Source organism: Schistocerca nitens, chromosome 3 (genome assembly GCF_023898315.1).
Source record: "Schistocerca nitens isolate TAMUIC-IGC-003100 chromosome 3, iqSchNite1.1, whole genome shotgun sequence".
Classification (NCBI taxonomy): Eukaryota; Metazoa; Arthropoda; class Insecta; order Orthoptera; family Acrididae; genus Schistocerca; species Schistocerca nitens.
This window is the reverse complement of record NC_064616.1, coordinates 298,005,013-298,023,485: the sequence shown is the minus strand read 5'-3', so window position 1 is coordinate 298,023,485 and position 18,473 is coordinate 298,005,013.

The following is an 18,473-nucleotide window of genomic DNA, read 5'->3' as shown; positions in this document are numbered from 1 at the left end:
TCAGGCCGTTCAATCAGGTGCTGGAAGGTTTCTTGGTGAATGGCAGCCCATTCTTCACGGAGTGCAGCACTGAGATGTATCGATGTCGGTCAGTGAGGCCTGGCACGAAGTCGGCGTTCCAAAACATCCCAGAGGTGTTCTATAGGATTCAGGTCAGGACTCTGTACAGGCCAGTCCATTACAGGGATGTTACTGTCGTGTGACCACTCCGCCGCAGGCCGTGCATTATGAATAGGTGCTCGGTCGTGTTGAAAGATGCAATCGCCATTCCTGAATTGCTCTTCGACAGTGGGAAGAAAGAAAGTGCTTAAAACATCAATGTGGGTCTGTGCTGTGATAGTCCCACGCAAAACAAGGGGTGCAAGCCCCCTCCGAGAAAAACACGACCACACCATAACACCACCGCCTCCGAATGCTACTGTTGGCACTACACACGCTGACAGATGACGTTCACCGGGTATTCGCCATACCCACACCCTGCCATCGGATCGGCACATTGTGTACCGTGATTCGGCACATCCACAAAAGTTTTTCCACTGTTGAATCAGCCAATGTTTACGCTTCTTTCACCAAGCAAGGCGTCGTTAGGCATTTACCGGCGTGATGTGTGGCTTATGAGCAGCCGCTCGACCATGAAATCCAAGTTTTTTCACCTCCTGCCTAACTGTCATAGTACTTGCAGTGCATCCTGATGCACTTTGAAATTCCTGTGTGATGGTCTGGATAAATGTCTACATATAACAAATTACAATCCTCTTCAACTGTCGACGGCCTGTGTCAGTTAACAGACGAGGTCGGCCTGTATGCTTTTGTGCTGTATGTGTCCCTTCACGTTTCCACTATCACATCGGGAACAGTGGACCTAGGGGTGTTTAGGTGTGTGGAAATCTCAAGTACAGACGTGTGACACAAGAGCGCCCCATTCTGCTCTCTCACGATGTCTAATGACTACTACGGTCGCTAATAGGTAGTAGGTGGCAGCACAATGCATTTAATACGAAAAACGTATGTTTTTGGGGGTGTCCAGATACTTTTGGTCACATAGTGTAGATAGTAACACATACCTACGAGAAAAGTCGCGGCCATTCTAGTGATCTCGATACGTTATTCTGTCTGGCATTTGTTCGAGAAAACTAGCCAATATTCTACTGTTTTCTTGTATAGAGAACCTTCGATACATAGCGTTATAAATACGGACTACTCGCCGAATAGGAAGCTAGTTTACATTCAGAAGCAGAAATATTAAGACTAAAGAACGAATAAGTAAAAAGTCCTAGTTGTAGCAAGAGCAAGTGTGAAGATTAGTCAAGAATGGGAGTGACCAGTTGTTTGTTAAGTATTAATAATAGTAATTAATAGTAATTTCTCGGTAAAAATATTGTTACGAGACTCGTAACAATATTTTTCTAATAACGTAACAATAGTTTTCCCATACCTAACTTGGCGCAGTGGTTAGACACTGGACTCGCATTCGGGAGGACGACGGTTCAATCCCGCGTCCGGCCATCCTGATTTAGGTTTTCCGTGATTTCCCTACATCGCTCCAGGCAAATGCCGGGATGGTTCCTTTCAAAGGGCACGGCCGACTTCCTTCCCCATCCTTCCCTAATCTGATGAGACCGATGACCTCGCTGTCTGGTCTCCTTCCCCCAACAAAACCAACCATACCTAACTCGTAATACGATTTAAGTATCAGAAACTATTGATGCGTATATCTCCAGTAATTGTAACTTTCGAGAAGATCCCTAAAAACGACTTGTTACAATATAGGCTCTCTATCGAATGCAGTAGAAAGGAACGGAATTGACAATAAAAGTTCCACACAGATAAATTTCTGGATGATGTCTACATCTATATCTTCATCTACATGGGATACTCTGCAAATTACATTTAAGTGCCTGGCAGAGGCTTCATCGAACCACCTTCACAATTCTCTATTAATCAAATTCAGTGCAGTGCGCGGAAAGTACGAGCTCTGATTTCCCTTATTTTATCGTGATGATTGTATCTCCCTATGTAGGTCGGTGTCAACGAAATATTTTCACATTCGGAGAAGAAAGTCGGTGATTGGAATTCCGTGAGAAGATTCCGTCGCAACGAAAAACGCCTTTATTTCAATGATGCCCAGCCCACATCCTGTATCATTTCGGTGACACATTCTCCCATATTTCGCGATAATACAATATGTGCTGCCCTTCTTTGAACTTTTTCGATGTATCCCGTCAGTCCTATCTGGTAAGGATCCCACACCATTCAGCAGTATTCTAAAGGAGGACGGACAAGCGTAGTGTAGGCAGTCTCCTTAGTAGATGTGTTACGTTTTCTAAGTGTCCTGCCAGTAAAACGCAGTCTTTGGTTAGCCTTCCCCACAATATTGTCTGTGTGTTCCTTCCAACTTAAGTTGTTCGTAATTGTAATTTCTAGGTATTTAGTTGAATTTACGGGCTTCAGATTTGACTGTTTTGTCGTGTAACCGAAGGTTAACGGACTTCTCTCAGCACTCCTGTGGATGACTTCAGACTTTTCGTTATTTAGATCAACTGCCAATTTTTGCACTATTCAGATATCTTTTCTAAATCGTTTTTCAATTTGTTTTGATCTTCTGATAACTGTATTAGTCGATAAACGACAGTGTCACCTGCAAACAACCTAAAACGGCTGCTCAGATTCTCTCCCAAATCGTTTATATACATAAGGAACCGCAAAAGGCCTATAACACTACCTTGGGGAACGCCAGAAATCACTTCTGTTTTACTCGATGACTTTCCGTCAGTTACTACGAACTGTGACCCCCCCTGACAGGAAATCACAAATCCCGTCACATAACTGAGACGATATTCCATAAGCACGTAATTTCACTACAAGCCGCTTGTGTGGTACAGTGTCAAAAGCCTTCCGGAAATCCAGAAATTCGGAATCGGTCTGAAATCCCTTGTCAATAGCTCTCACCACTTCATGCGAATAAAGAGATAGTTGTGTTTCACAAGAACGATGTTTTCTAAATCCATGTTGACTGTGTGTCAATAGTCTATTTTCTTCGAGGTAATTCATGGTGTTCGATCACAATATATGTTCCAAAATCCTGCTGCAAATCGGCGTCAATGATATGAACCTGTAATTTAGTGGATTACGGTACTCCTACTACCTTTCTTGAATAGTGGTGTCACCTGTGCAACTTTCCAGTCCTTGGATACGGATCTTTTGTCAGGCGAACGGTTGTATACGATTGTTAAATATGGATCTAATGTATCAGCATACTCTGAAAGGAACCTAATTGGTATACTGTCTGGACCAGAAGACTTGCTTTTATTAAGTGATTTAAGTTGCTTCACTACTCCGAGGATATTTACACCTACGTTACCCATGTTGGCAGCTGTTCTTGATTCGAATTCTGAAATATTTACTTCGTCTTCTTCTGTGAAGGCATTTCAGAAGACTGGGTTTAGTACCTCTACTTTGGCAGCACTGTCTTCGATAGTACCTCCATTGCTATCTCTCAGAGAAGACATTGATTGTTTCTTGCCGCTAACATACTTCACATACGGCCAGAAGCTCTTTGGATTTTCTGCCAGGTTTCGAGACAAAGTTTCGTTGTGGAAACTGTTTTAAGCATCTCGCATTGACGTCGGCGCTAAATTTCGAGCTTCTGTAAAAGATCGCCGATCTTGGGGATATTGCGTCTGTTTATATTTGGCAAGTTTGTTTCGTTGTTTCTGCAACAGTGTTCTGACCCGTTTTGTGTACCAAGGAGGATCAGCTCCGTTGTTTGTTAATTTATTTGGCATAAATCCCTCAATTGCTGCCGATATTATTTCTTTGAATTCAACATATCGAGGGTAAATTAAAGTCACCACCAACTATAATCGTATTAGTCGGGTAAGTGTTTGAAATCAAACTCAAGTTTTCTGTAAACCTTTCAGCAACTGTATCATCTGAATTGGAAGGCCGATAAAAGGATCCAATTAATATTTTATTCCGGTTGCCAACAATGACCTCTGCCCATACCAACTCACAGGAAGTATCTACTTCAATTTCGCGACAAGATAAACTACTTCTAACAGCAACAAACACGCCACCGCCAACCGTGTTTAGCCTATCCTTTCGGAACACCGTTAGGTTTTTCGCAAAAATTCGGCTGAGCTTATATCCGGCTTTAGCCAGTTTTCTGTGCCTATAACGATTTAGTATCAGTGCTTTCTATTAGCACTTGGAGCTCTGGTACTTTCCCAACACAGTTACGACAATTTGCAACTTTTGTACCGATGGTTCCTGCATCTACGTTCTTCCTGTGTTCGGCCTGCACCCTTTGTGACTGAAGCCCTTCTTGTGTTTTCCCGAAACCCTCTATAGTCTATACTAAAAAGCCGCACATTCCACACCACACAGCCCCTGCTACCCGTGTAGCCGTCTCGTATAGTGGACACCTGACCTATTCAGTGGAACCCGAAACCCAACCACCCTTTGGTACAAGTCGAGGAATCTGCAGCCTTTACGGTTGCAGACCCGCCTGAGCCTCTGATTCAGACCCTCCACTCTGCTCTGTACCAGAGGTCTGCCATCGGCCCTGTCGACTATGCTGCAAATGGTCAGCTCTGCTTTCATCTTGCAAGCAAGACTGGCAGCCTTTACCACTTCTGTTAGCCGCTCGAAACCAGAGAGAATCTCTTCTGATCCAAAGCGACATACATCATTGGTAGCGACGTGAGTAACCATCTGCAGTTGTCTGCACATTGCGCTCTTCATGGCATGCAGGAGGACCCGTTCCACATCTGGAATGACTCACCCCGGTATGCACACGGAGTACACACTGGTTTTCTTTCCCTTCTTCACAGCCTTATTCCTAAGGGACCCCAAAACGCGCCTAACGTTGGAGCTGCCATCTATCAATAATACCACCTTCTGTGATTGTCCGTATCTTGCAGGCTGAGTGGTTTCCTCTGAAACAGGCTCAGCAATAGTGTCAGCTACAGACAGCACCTGGAACCTGTTTGTCAGACAAACCGGGGAGACCTTACGTGCAGCCACCTGGGAGGTCTTTCGCCGCCTTCTACCCCCAGGACGACCTCCCACACGACCACAGGTGAGTGGTCAACCTCAGTGCGAGCAGTAACTGGGCTGGCCACTGGTGAGGACCTATCGGAGTACTTGGACGTGCTGGACGTCCGTTGTGTCCTCAAGGCCGGCCCACAACAGTGGTGCCCATCCACCGCAGTCGCAAGCTGTGTAACTGAAGTCATCACAGCCTGAAGCTGAGAGCAAAGTGTCACCAACTGGGCTCGCATCAGCACGCAACAATCGCAGTTCCTGTCCATACCAAGAACAGTGGAAAACTAAATTATGCAGATAAACGGACTATCGACATGTGCTGCGCAACTCTACTGTAGACCCTGACGAAAACGCAGAAACTGTGTCTAATGAATTAGATTAATACGCAGAGATTCAAAACCTAAATACCATAGCATTCAGGTGAAAGTAAAAAATTCACCCCTGATTAGGAACTTGTAATATGTCACAAAATCGGTTTACTTTCCGACGCAAACGAAAACGTGAGAGCTGTGTCTATTAGATATTAAATTAATACGCAGAAACTCAATAAACTAAACTATTAAAGCACACAGATGATATAAAATTCGTTCCTGGCTAGGAACTCGCAAAAGTCACAATATCGGTTAATTCCCTGTTGCTGCTTGTGGCTCGGCCGGCTACTGCTGCCATCATTGGAAACTCGCCCTTGTATTATACGTCGTAAGGCACATATCGGCTTGTCGATTTCACAGTAGTTTGTTCACACTCCATAAATGTCTGGAAGCGAACGTTCTGGCAGCGCATGTTTTCGAAACAACTGAGCGACATATACACCACTGGCCATTAAAATTGCTACACCACGAAGATGACGTGCTACAGACGCGAAATTTAACCGACAGGAAGTAGATGCTCTGATATGCAAATGATTAGCTTTTCAGAGCATTCACACAAGGTTGGCACCGGTGGCGACACCTACAACGTGCTGACATGAGTAAAGTTTCCAACCGATTTCTCATACACAAACAACAGTTAACCTGCGTTGCCTGGTGAAACGTTGTTGTGATGCCTCGTGTAAAGAGGAGAAATGCGTAACATCACGTTTCCGACTTTGATAAAGGTTTATCGTATCGCGACATTGCTGCTCGCGTTGGTCGAGATCCATTGACAGTTAGCAGAATATGAAATCGGTGGGTTCAGGAGGGTAATACGGAACGCCGTGCTGGATCCCAACGGCCTCGTATCACTAGCAGTCGAGATGACAGGCATCTTATCCGCATGGCTGTAACGGGTCGTGCAGCCACGTCTCGATCCCTGAGTCAACAGATGGGGACGTTTGCAAGAATGCAACCATCTGAACGAACAGTTCGACGACGTTTGCAGCAGCGTGGACTATCAGCGCGGAGACCATGGCTGCGGTTACTCTTGACGCTGCATCACAGACAGGAGCACCTGCGATGGTGTACTCAACGACGAACCTGGGTGCACGAATGTCAAAACGTCATTTTTTCGGATGAATACAGATTCTGTTTACAGCATCATGATGGTCGCACCCGTGTTTGGTGACATCGCGGTGAACGCGCATTGGAAGCGTGTATTCGCCATCGCCATACTGGCGTATCAACCGGCGTGATGGTATGGGGTGCCATTGGTTACACGTCTCAGTCACCTCTTGTTCGCATTGACGGCACTTTGAACAGTGGACGTTACATTTCAGATGTGTTACGACCCGTGGCTCTACCCTTCATTCGATCCCTGCGAAAACCTACATTTCAGCAGGATAATGCACGACCTAATGTTGCAGGTCCTGTACGGGCCTTTCTGGATACAGAAAATGTTCGACTGCTGCCCTGGCCAGCACATCCTCCAGATCTCTCACCAATTGAAAACGTCTGGTCAATGGTGGCCGAGCAACTGGCTTGTCACAATACGCCAGTCACTACTCATGATGAACTGTGGTATCGTGCTAAAGCTGCATGGGCAGCTGTACCTGTACACGCCATCCAAGCTCTGTTTGACTCACTGCCCAGGCGTATCAAGGCCGTTATTACGGCCAGAGGTGGTTGTTCTGGGTACCGATTTCTCGGGATCTATGCACCGAAATTGCGTGAAAATGCAATCACATGTCAGTTCTAGTATAATATATTTGTCCAATGGATACCCGTTTATCATGTGCATTTCTTCTTGGCGTAGCAATTTTAATGGCCAGTAGTGTATAAGGGAAGCATAGTTGCTGCTAGGTAGTCAGTTTCAAAGCTACAATCGTCGCGATAACTTGGAAGTGATAAAAAGTGAACAACTGCGGTTATTGGCTATTACCACAGACTTCAGTCAGTGTTGTACTTAGTGATATTAGAAGTACGCGGAGTGTGACCGTGTGTGTTTTAATGCTAAGTGTACTAGTGTTGCATTTTTCAGTGCGAGTGAAGTGTTTATTCGAGAATAATTAGCATCTAATTCACCTACGTCGTAACAATATAATAAAACGGATCTTTATGTAATAAGAAATAGAAAAGTAGAAACATCTGAAGGTCCCGGTCACCATTCAGCCGCAAAAACACCACCAGATGTACAGACAGAGCCCAACACTTCGTAGAAACTTCCACAGCAAAGTTCATCGACTGATTCCTTTAATCCCACGGATATTGGCAATTATTTGGATACATTATCGTCAGAACATATTAGTGATGATATAAAACACAAGCTTCTCACAGCTCCACGCCAACCTGAACACCGTTATACCTTTCCTACTTCCGAGCACAAGAGGGGACGAGTTCAACACAGATAAGTGCACGGTAATCACTTTTAACAGCATCCATGCCTGATGTTCTCAGAAGTTAAAAAGGGACTTCTTTGAATTAACTGTTCAATTTTTGTGAATAATGAAATGGTTGGAGGAAAGAAATCCATTATCACCTAGAAACTTGTGACTGAACCACTAACAATGTTTGCCAAACATACTGGTAAGGATGGTGACCTGGAGACGCACTCTCAACTAAAGTACCACTCTGAAGCGTCAACAGATGCATAATTATTTTTGGCGACACGAGACAACCGTGAACTTGAGGTCAATTGTCAAGACAGAGAATGAAAAGTATTAAGGAAAACTGAGACCGTCTTTTACCTATAACAAAAAAAATCATATTTCATGGAAAGCAAAATATTCTTCTGCGGGGTATAGAGATGATGGAAGCCTATTAGAAAATGAAAATGATTGTTAAAGTATAGTGAGTAACGAGAGAAACTTCAGAGCTCTTCTAAGATTTAGAATTGACGCTGGAGACTTGCAACTGAAACATCACCTTGAGAACTCTAACGTGAATGCAACTTATATAAGTAAAACAACATGTAATGAATTTATTTCATGCTGTGAAACAGTGATATTATCGAGAATACTGGAGGAAATCAGGGATTCTCGTTATTACAGCATAATCTTCGATGAGACTACGGACAGAGCGCACATCGCCCAAATGACTTTAGCTGCAAGATATGTTGATGGTGACGGCAAATTACACTAAAGCTCTTAGGGTTTCGTTGACATCCATAAAGACAATGATTCTAATGGAAACATTGACGATGAACCTGAAGAGAGTCAAGATGAAGAGCGTCACGTTACTGGTGAAGTATTAGGTACTACGATTCTAAGGAGAATGGAAAGCGTTTCTCTGTCACTGGAGAACTGTGTGGGTATAGGCTGTGATTACTGCTCAGTTAATATGTCAGAATTGAAAGGAGCTGTGGCTACAATAAAAAAGAAAGCTATCAACGCGCAGGTAGCACCGCGTCTGAGTCATCAGCTCAATCTCGCTGTCTCTCGCAGTTGCAAAGTTACAAGTGTGAGAAACTCCCTTGGTCCTATTGAAGAAGTAGTATCGTTCTTTACAGCGTCTAGCAAGCGGTTCACAACATTGAAGAGTCACGTAAAAACTCACTGCAGTCACATTGTCAAAACGAGATGGGTTGAGCGACATGATGCTGTCATTCAATTCGCAGTTGATCTCGGATCGGTTTGCAAAGTTCTTAAAGAAATACAGTGTTGGAGGGATAGAACAACGGCTGCCAAAGCCAATATTCTCGTTCGACCTCTCTCTGATTGCGAGTTTATTATTACACTGTTTACACTGAGTGACATTATGAGCACAACATACCCAGTCAGCAAAATCTTACAAGACCCTAGCTTGGACGTCATGATGGCAAAAGCAAAGTAAGATTCGACGAGATCATAATTATGACGCTATGACATATAGGAAAAGAACTGCTTTTATTCGAACACTGGACCATGCTACGACTGACATGAGAGAACGTTTTGCTAAAGAAAATATTTATCATTTAAAATTCAACATACTTCTGCCCTCACAACTATTGAAACATGACGGTAATAATCTGTCACATAACTGAATCAGTGCTTAACTGAACTACCGTTCTTTGATGAAGAATCACTCTTAGTGTTTAAAAAGAGTCTTATGGGAGAGTTTCTTCAATACAAGCAAACGTGCATAAACGCCCTTAAAGATCGTGATTGCGTTATGCAAGTGTTGTCTGTTTGTCCTAGATCTGACTATCCAACTTCGCACATTCTGTACAAAATATTTGCTTGTCTACCTGCATCTACTGCTACAGTAGAAAGAAGTTTTTCAACATTACGGCATATAAAGACATGGCTGCGGTCGACAGTGAAGGAGGCCGACTTAATGTCTTAGCTGTGTTGAACACTCAACCCGACATTGATTGTCCGACTGACGATGTGATTAACCAACTTGTCAGGAAGAATAGGCGCATGGAATTTATAATTTAAGGAAGATAACCACAGTTGTAACTTTTTTGTATCATAAGGTGTCATTGTCTTCTATATGTGTATAATCAGTTTAAATAAAACTTTCTTAAACTTTGGATGTTACTTCATTATTTTTTATTACGGTAAAAGTAAAGGTACACTGTGTGATCAAAAGTATCCGGACACCCCAAAAACATACGTTTTTCATATTAGGTTAATTGTGCTGCCACCTACTGCCAGGTACTCCCTATCAGCGACCTCAGTAGTCATTAGACATCGTGAGAGAGCAGAATGAGGCGCACCGCGGAACTCAAGGACTTCGAATGTGGTCAGTGGAGTCACTTAAGTCATACGATTGTACGCGAGATTTTCACACTCCTAAACATCCCTAGGCCCACTGTTTACGATGTTATAGTGAGGTGGAAACGCAAAGGCACACGTACAGCACAAAAGCGTACACGCCGACCTCGTCTGTTAACTGACGCAGACCGCCGACAGTTGAAGAGAGCTGTAATGTGTAATAGGCAGACATCTATCCAGACCATCACACAGGAATTTCAAACTGCATCAGGATGCACTGCAAGTACTATGACATATAAACCTCAATGGAAGTAAACCACTTCAAATTTAATTACATAAAAAGGAACATAAGTAAAATTCTTACATTGTCCTCCGACTTATTTCATATTTATCATCAAGACTTCTGGTCAGGTGACTACAGGGTTATAAACACAAAGTCAAATAGGGGTAATGCAGGAGTAGGTTTAATAATGAATAGGAAAATTTTCCCCCCATGAACCATGGACCTTGCCGTCGGTGGGGAGGCTTGCGTGCCTCAGCGATACAGATAGCCGTACCGTAGATACAACCACAACGGAGGGGTATCTGTTGAGAGGCCAGACAAACGTGTGGTTCCTGAAGAGGGGCAGCAGCCTTTTCAGTAGTTGCAGGGGCAACAGTCTGGATGATTGACTGATCTGGCCTTGTAACAATAACCAAAACGGCCTTGCTGTGCTGGTACTGCGAACGGCTGAAAGCAAGGGGAAACTACGGCCGTAATTTTTCCCGAGGGCATGCAGCTTTACTGTATGATTAAATGATGATGACGTCCTCTTGGGTAAAATATTCCGGAGGTAAAATAGTCCCCCATTCGGATCTCCGGGCGGGGACTACTCAGGAGGATGTCGTTATCAGGAGAAAGAAAACTGGCGTTCTTCGGATCGGAGAGTGGAATGTCAGGTCCCTTAATCGGGCAGGTAGGTTAGAAAATTTGAAAAGGGAAATGGATAGGTTACAGTTAGATATAGTGGGAATTAGTGAAGTTCGGTGGCAGGAGGAACAAGACTTCTGGTCAGGTGACTACAGGGTTATAAACACAAAGTCAAATAGGGGTAATGCAGGAGTAGGTTTAATAATGAATAGGAAAATAGGAATGAGGGTAAGCTACTACAAACAGCATAGTGAACGCATTATTGTGGCCAAGATAGATACGAAGCCCACACCTACTACAGTAGTACAAGTTTATATGCCAACTAGCTCTGCAGATGACGAAGAAATTGAAGAAATGTATGATGAAATAAAAGAAATTATTCAGATAGTGAAGGGAGACGAAAATTTAATAGTCATGGGTGACTGGAATTCGAGTGTAGGAAAAGGGAGAGAAGGAAACGTAGTAGGTGAATATGGATTGGGGCTAAGAAATGAAAGAGGAAGCCGCCTGGTAGAATTTTGCACAGAGCACAACTTAATCATAGCTAACACTTGGTTTAAGAATCATGAAAGAAGGTTGTATACATGGAAGAACCCTGGAGATACTAAAAGGTATCAGATACATTATATAATGGTAAGACAGAGATTTAGGAACCAGGTTTTAAATTGTAAGACATTTCCAGGGGCAGATGTGGACTCTGACCACAATCTATTGGTTATGACCTATAGATTAAAACTGAAGAAACTGCAAAAAGGTGGGAATTTAAGGAGATGGGACCTGGATAAACTGAAAGAACCAGAGGTTGTACAGAGTTTCAGGGAGAGCATAAGGGAACAATTGACAGGAATGGGGGAAAGAAATACAGTAGAAGAAGAATGGGTAACTTTGAGGGATGAAGTAGTGAAGGCAGCAGAGGATTAAATAGGTAAAAAGACGAGGGCTAGTAGAAATCCTTGGGTAACAGAAGAAATATTGAATTTAATTGATGAAAGAAGAAAATATAAAAATGCAGTAAATGAAGCAGGCAAAAAGGAATACAAACGTCTCAAAAATGAGATCGACAGGAAGTGCAAAATGGCTAAGCAGGGATGGCTAGAGGAGAAATGTAAGGATGTAGAGGCTTATCTTACTAGGGGTAAGATAAATACTGCCTACAGGAAAATTAAAGAGACCTTTGGAGATAAGAGAACCACTTGTATGAACATCAAGAGCTCAGATGGAAACCCAGTTCTAAGCAAAGAAGGGAAAGCAGAAAGGTGGAAGGAGTATATAGAGGGTCTATACAACGGCGATGTACTTGAGGACAATATTATGGAAATGGAAGAGGATGTAGATGAAGATGAAATGGGAGATACGATACTGCGTGAAGAGTTTGACAGAGCACTGAAAGACCTGAATCGAAACAAGGCCCCTGGAGTAGACAACATTCCATTGGAACTACTGGCGGCCTTGGGAGAGCCAGTCCTGACAAAACTCTACCATCTGGTGAGCAAGATGTATGAAACAGGCGAAATACCCTCAGACTTCAAGAAGAATATAATAATTCGAATCCCAAAGAAAGCAGGTGTTGACAGATGTGAAAATTACCGAACTATCAGTTTAATAAGCCACGGCTGCAAAATACTAACGCGAATCCTTTACAGACGAATGGAAAAACTAGTAGAAGCCGACCTCGGGGAAGATCAGTTTGGATTCCGTAGAAATACTGGAACACGTGAGGCAATACTGACCTTACGACTTATCTTAGAAGAAAGATTAAGGAAAGGCAAACCTACGTTTCTAGCATTTGTAGACTTAGAGAAAGCTTTTGACAATGTTAACTGGAATACTCTCTTTCAAATTCTAAAGGTGGCAGGGGTAAAATACAGGGAGCGAAAGGCTATTTACAATTTGTACAGAAAGCAGATGACAGTTATAAGAGTCGAGGGACATGAAAGGGAAGCAGTGGTTGGGAAGGGAGTAAGACAGGGTTGTAGCCTCTCCCCGATGTTATTCAATCTGTATATTGAGCAAGCAGTAAAGGAAACAAAAGAAAAATTCGGAGTAGGTATTAAAATCCATGGAGAAGAAATAAAAACTTTGAGGTTTGCCGATGACATTGTAATTCTGTCAGAGACAGCAAAGGACTTGGAAGAGCAGTTGAACGGAATGGACAGTGTCTTGAAGGGAGGATATAAGATGAACATCAACAAAAGCAAAACGAGGATAATGGAATGTAGTCGAATTAAATCGGGTGATGTTGAGGATATTAGATTAGGAAATGAGACACTTAAAGTAGTAAAGGAGTTTTGCTATTTGGGGAGCAAAATAACTGATGATGGTCGAAGTAGAGAGGATATAAAATGTAGACTGGCAATGGCAAGGAAAGCGTTTCTGAAGAAGATAAATTTGTTAACATCGAGTATAGATTTAAGTGTCAGGAAGTCATTTCTGAAAGTATTTGTATGGAGTGTAGCCATGTATGGAAGTGAAACATGGACGGTAAATAGTTTGGACAAGAAGAGAATAGAAGCTTTCGAAATGTGGTGCTACAGAAGAATGCTGAAGATTAGATGGGTAGATCACATAACTAATGAGGAGGTATTGAATAGGATTGGGGAGAAGAGGAGTTTGTGGCACAACTTGACCAGAAGAAGGGATCGGTTGGTAGGACATGTTCTGAGGCATCAAGGGATCACCAATTTAGTATTGGAGGGCAGCGTGGAGGGTAAAAATCGTAGGGGGAGACCAAGAGATGAATACACTAAGCAGATTCAGAAGGATGTAGGTTGCAGTAAGTACTGGGAGATGAAGAAGCTTGCACAGGATAGAGTAGCATGGAGAGCTGCATCAAACCAGTCTCAGGACTGAAGACCACAACAACAACAACAGCAACAACAACAACAACAATTGAGGTTTATCGTCAAGTAATTGACGTTTATATGTAGTTCACATAGATGGCGCCATTTAACCAGCCGATATGTTCTCCACACAGCCAACCTTCCACAAACATTAGTATTCAATGAACTGTGGACAAAGCCCGGCCAACAGGCATTACACGCTTTGACCAAAAATGATAGTGATATGTAATACATAAACCATATGAGTTAAGCCATTAATTGCAACTTTTTTATGACATCATCTAACTATGTACCTGTTGTATTCTTAGCATTGAGAATGGCTAGTTTCTAGCTGAAATCTAGATCTGCCAATAAAAATTCCAAAGAACGACTGATAGCTGAAATCTATTATTTACACCTTGTTGTTATACAGTTTTTTATTACTACTAGTACCCTGAAGTAACTGTGATAATGTGGGATTTTTTACATCTCTTTTCCTTTAAATGACTCGATCTCGACCGGAAACACAATAATTTAGAGCAGTTTATCAAACGGCTCTGAGCACTATGGGACTCAACTGCTGAGGTCATTAGTCCCCAAGAACTTAGAACTAGTTAAACCTAACTAACCTAAGGACATCACAAACATCCATGCCCGAGGCAGGATTCGAACCTGCGACCGTAACGGTCTTGCGGCTCCAGACTGCAGCGCCTTTAACCGCACGGCCACTTCGGCCAGCAGCAGTTTATCCACTATAGCCATCCAGAAGACATGTTGTTTTCGTCTACAGCCAACAACATTTTTTATTCAAGACACTACTTTTTAGATCCTACCGTTTCTTCCATGTGCACACAATGGCTGCAATATTACTTCTTATTGTTCTGGTTTCCTCACGCTGTGCGATTATGAACAGACCACGAATGATAAGTCTGTGCTGGTTGTAGTCATGTACAGATAAAGAAGCGTTTAACTTTTTTGGTCTGAAACGTTACCTAGGTGTCTGTGGTGGCTTCTGTGCTCAGCCACTATAACTTGTTCAGGCAGCTTATCCAGTTAGGCACTGCTCGCCACATCTTGGATTTTGTGCTCACGTACTAGGTCATGTAGGACTCTAGTGACCACCTCCTATGTTCGATGCCAACGTGCAATAACCTCTTACAGACGGCAGGTGGCAATACCAGCAGTGGAGGGTATATAAAGCGGTTGGGGGGACGTGGAAAACAGTGCAGTCGTTGTCGTAATGCGGAAACGCAGCGATTTCTCTGACGTCCAAATGGGTACGATATTGGCTTTTGGCAAAGGCTGGAATGATTTCCGAAACGGCAAAATTTGTAAACTGTTCGCGTGCCATCGTGGTTAGAGTATACTGTGCATGGCTAAATGACACTATCTAGATCTGTGGTGAACAGTGGGTCATAGACGACAGGGTGAACGACGGCTGCGTAGACGTACATGGGCGAAAAGACGTACAGCTGTTGCGTAACCGACCACCCAGATGTACCAAAGGATTACCAACAGTGTCTCCTCAATGACCGTTCAGCGAACGCTGCTGCATGTGGGCCTCTGTAGCAGGCTCCTGGTTTATGCACCCATGCTGACTGCTGTTCATTGGAGTCGAAGGCTGGAATCTTGGAATCTGCACAATAATTCCGCAACTGTTCTTCCACTACTGGCGACAGGTGGCTTTTTCAGATCAGTCACGTTTTATGCCCAATCGGACAGATAGCCGTTTTCATGTACAGTGTGAAACATCTGAAAGTCCACACTCTGCAACATTTATCGGAACGGTCCAGTCTGGAGGAGGGAGCGTTATAGCCTGAGAAATATTTTAGTGGCATTCCTGTGTGATCTCGTCATTCTGGAAGATACAGTTGATTAATTCACATATGCTTCTGTCTTTGGAGACCATATCAACCCCTACATGCAGTTTTTTTCCTTGGCACAATGACATCTTCCAGCAGGACAATGCAACGTGTCTCACGGCTCGCAGTGTACATATGAGGTTCGAAGAACACCAGGATGAGGTTACTCCCCTCGTCACCACACGCTACAGATTCAAACGCAATCTTGAATTGTGGGACCACCTCGATTGGGCTGTTCGCGCATGGATCACCAACTGAGAAACCTGTTCATTTTTGGAACACAACCTACTACCAGCATAGAGACAGAAGTGATAACACTTTCTGCAGGATCTGACCATCATTTTGCAGGACAGTTTTCAAGCACGTACAGTGCAAGCTGTTACTGATTTGTTTGACTGATGGGGCTGCTAAACGCTATACCACCTACTGCACTCCCCTGACTTAAGCCCTCGTGAGCTCAACTCGATTTCTAAACTGAAGGGCCGCGCGGGATTAGCCGAGCGGTCTGAGGCGCTGCAGTCATGGACTGTGCGGCTAGTCCCGGCGGAGGTTCGAGTCCTCCCTCGGGCATGGGTGTGTGTGTTTGTCAGGATAATTTAGGTGAAGTAGTGTGTAAGCTTAGGGACTGATGACCTTAAAAAGTTAAGTCCCATAAGAGTTCACACACATTTTTTAAACTGAAGGAAACACTTCACCGCATTCGCTTCAGAACTGCTACAAATTCGTCGGTCAATAGACCGCTCGAACTGTCAACAACTGGTACTGCTAAGAGTACCCTACGACTTCCACATCGCTGGCAACGGGTTATGCACAATGCTGGTGACTACTCTGAAGGTCAGTAAAACTTTGAAGCACGTATCTATTTTGTACGAGCCGTAAATAAATAGTTGCCACAATTAAAGTTCCAACCCTCGTATTAATACCAATTTATGTACTGTCCACTGCACTGCAGATGTGCCCCAAGGGACCAACCTCTCTTCTCCCCTTTATCTCCTTTACATCGTCTGTATGCTGAAACCATCTAAATTACTCCACCTCCTTTTCGGTGTGTTGATGATACTGCTTTTCTCGTCCTCTACCTACACTCCAGAAATTCCGAAGATCCATTCAGATTCGTCTTAAACAGCTTAACTCCTCGAGATCCACCCTCCACAACCGCGGCAATAATTATAGGAGGAACCACCAGCAGCCTCCCACACGATTACTTCTACCTCTCGATTCGCCCCAGCAAGCTAACTAAAATACACTACAACACCTTGGACTAACACTCGACCAGCAGATAACATGAAAACCTCACCTACTAACAATCTAAAGGAATGCCCATAATAGAATAAAACTGTTAACTGGCCGAACTCTCCGTCCATTGTCCTCCACACCAACAAAATCTTGATTCGACTCACCCTCTCATACGCAAATATTGTATGGATTTCCTCTCCACTTAAGTTCTATCATTCCCTCTATATCCTTGAATGTCATGCACTCTTTCTTGCTTTTCCGCATCCGTTTACGTTCACCACATGGATTCTTTACCATTTCATCAACTTCCGCATCTCATCATAATGAACACTTTCGTATAACCAACACCGACCGTAGTCTCTACTCTTGTAATTCTATTGTCTCGCCTCTAATTTCCAATCGTAGTTCACTGCCGCGCCTATACGCACAGTCTACCGAACCTACACCTCTACACACTCCACGTCCTCTTCAAACGAACTTTCAACCGTCTCCCCTTCCCAGACCATGAAATCCGTTCCTGTATTTACCTTTCATACCAACTATAGTTCCCCCGCACCCATCCTATCTCATCAAGGCTCATATTTCCTTACCTCTCCCTCCCCATCTTTCCTTACCCCTATTTTAGCCTTGTTGTAGGCTTACTGACACGAATAACTACTCCTTCCTCCCTGTCTGTCAACATTCACTCCTTCTTCATCGATAAACCGATCAGTACTCCGTCCTTACGCTCACATACTCCTACCCTACTAAATGCCTAACTTTTCTCCCTCCAGTAACAGAGGACTTTTCCCAGGAGAGATTCTTCAGCTTCTAGTGACACTGCAGTACTTCATTTTTGAGAGCAATGTTTTCGCCTTCTTTTAAATGTCTTAAAGACATTCTTCTTGTTTTTGTTTTACCGCTTCGTATTCCAATTTTTAATTTAAAACGAAGATTGTCAAGTTTCTTTTATATAAAACATTCTATAAATTCATCTTTACAAGATTTTAAAAAACACTAGCTAATACCTCACCTTTTAATTTATTGGTTTTTCGCCTTTGTGTGCGTACATGTCCTTCATCTGAAGAGCGAATTGATTGTACTGCTGATAGCGTATTGCCCGCTCATATGGGGCGAGTGACATGATATAACAGTAAATATAAAAGATGTTTCGCCTTCAACAGATTTCCTCTCTCAATCAAGGAAATCCGCCTCGATATTTATCCGTCCTGCGACCTACAGTTCTTTTCCCATCTATTCCACTCCACATTAGGGCTGCTCCATCTTTTTCCCTCTCCATATTTCCCGATCCCTTCTCTTATTGACATCACTACCTTGCCCACACACCAGACTCCTCGATACTTTCTGCCTTCCCACTATTCATCCCAACACCGACCGGTGTATTTATACCAACACGCTTCAAACCTATAGAGCTCATATTCCCCTCCAAAAACCTTTTCTTCACTTTTTAATGAAAGTGCTGTGCTCTTTTTTAAACGAACGTTACCGATTATATTACAGGTTTTAAATATATTATTTTGTTTTTATCTTAATCTTTTTGCCCTTCCATT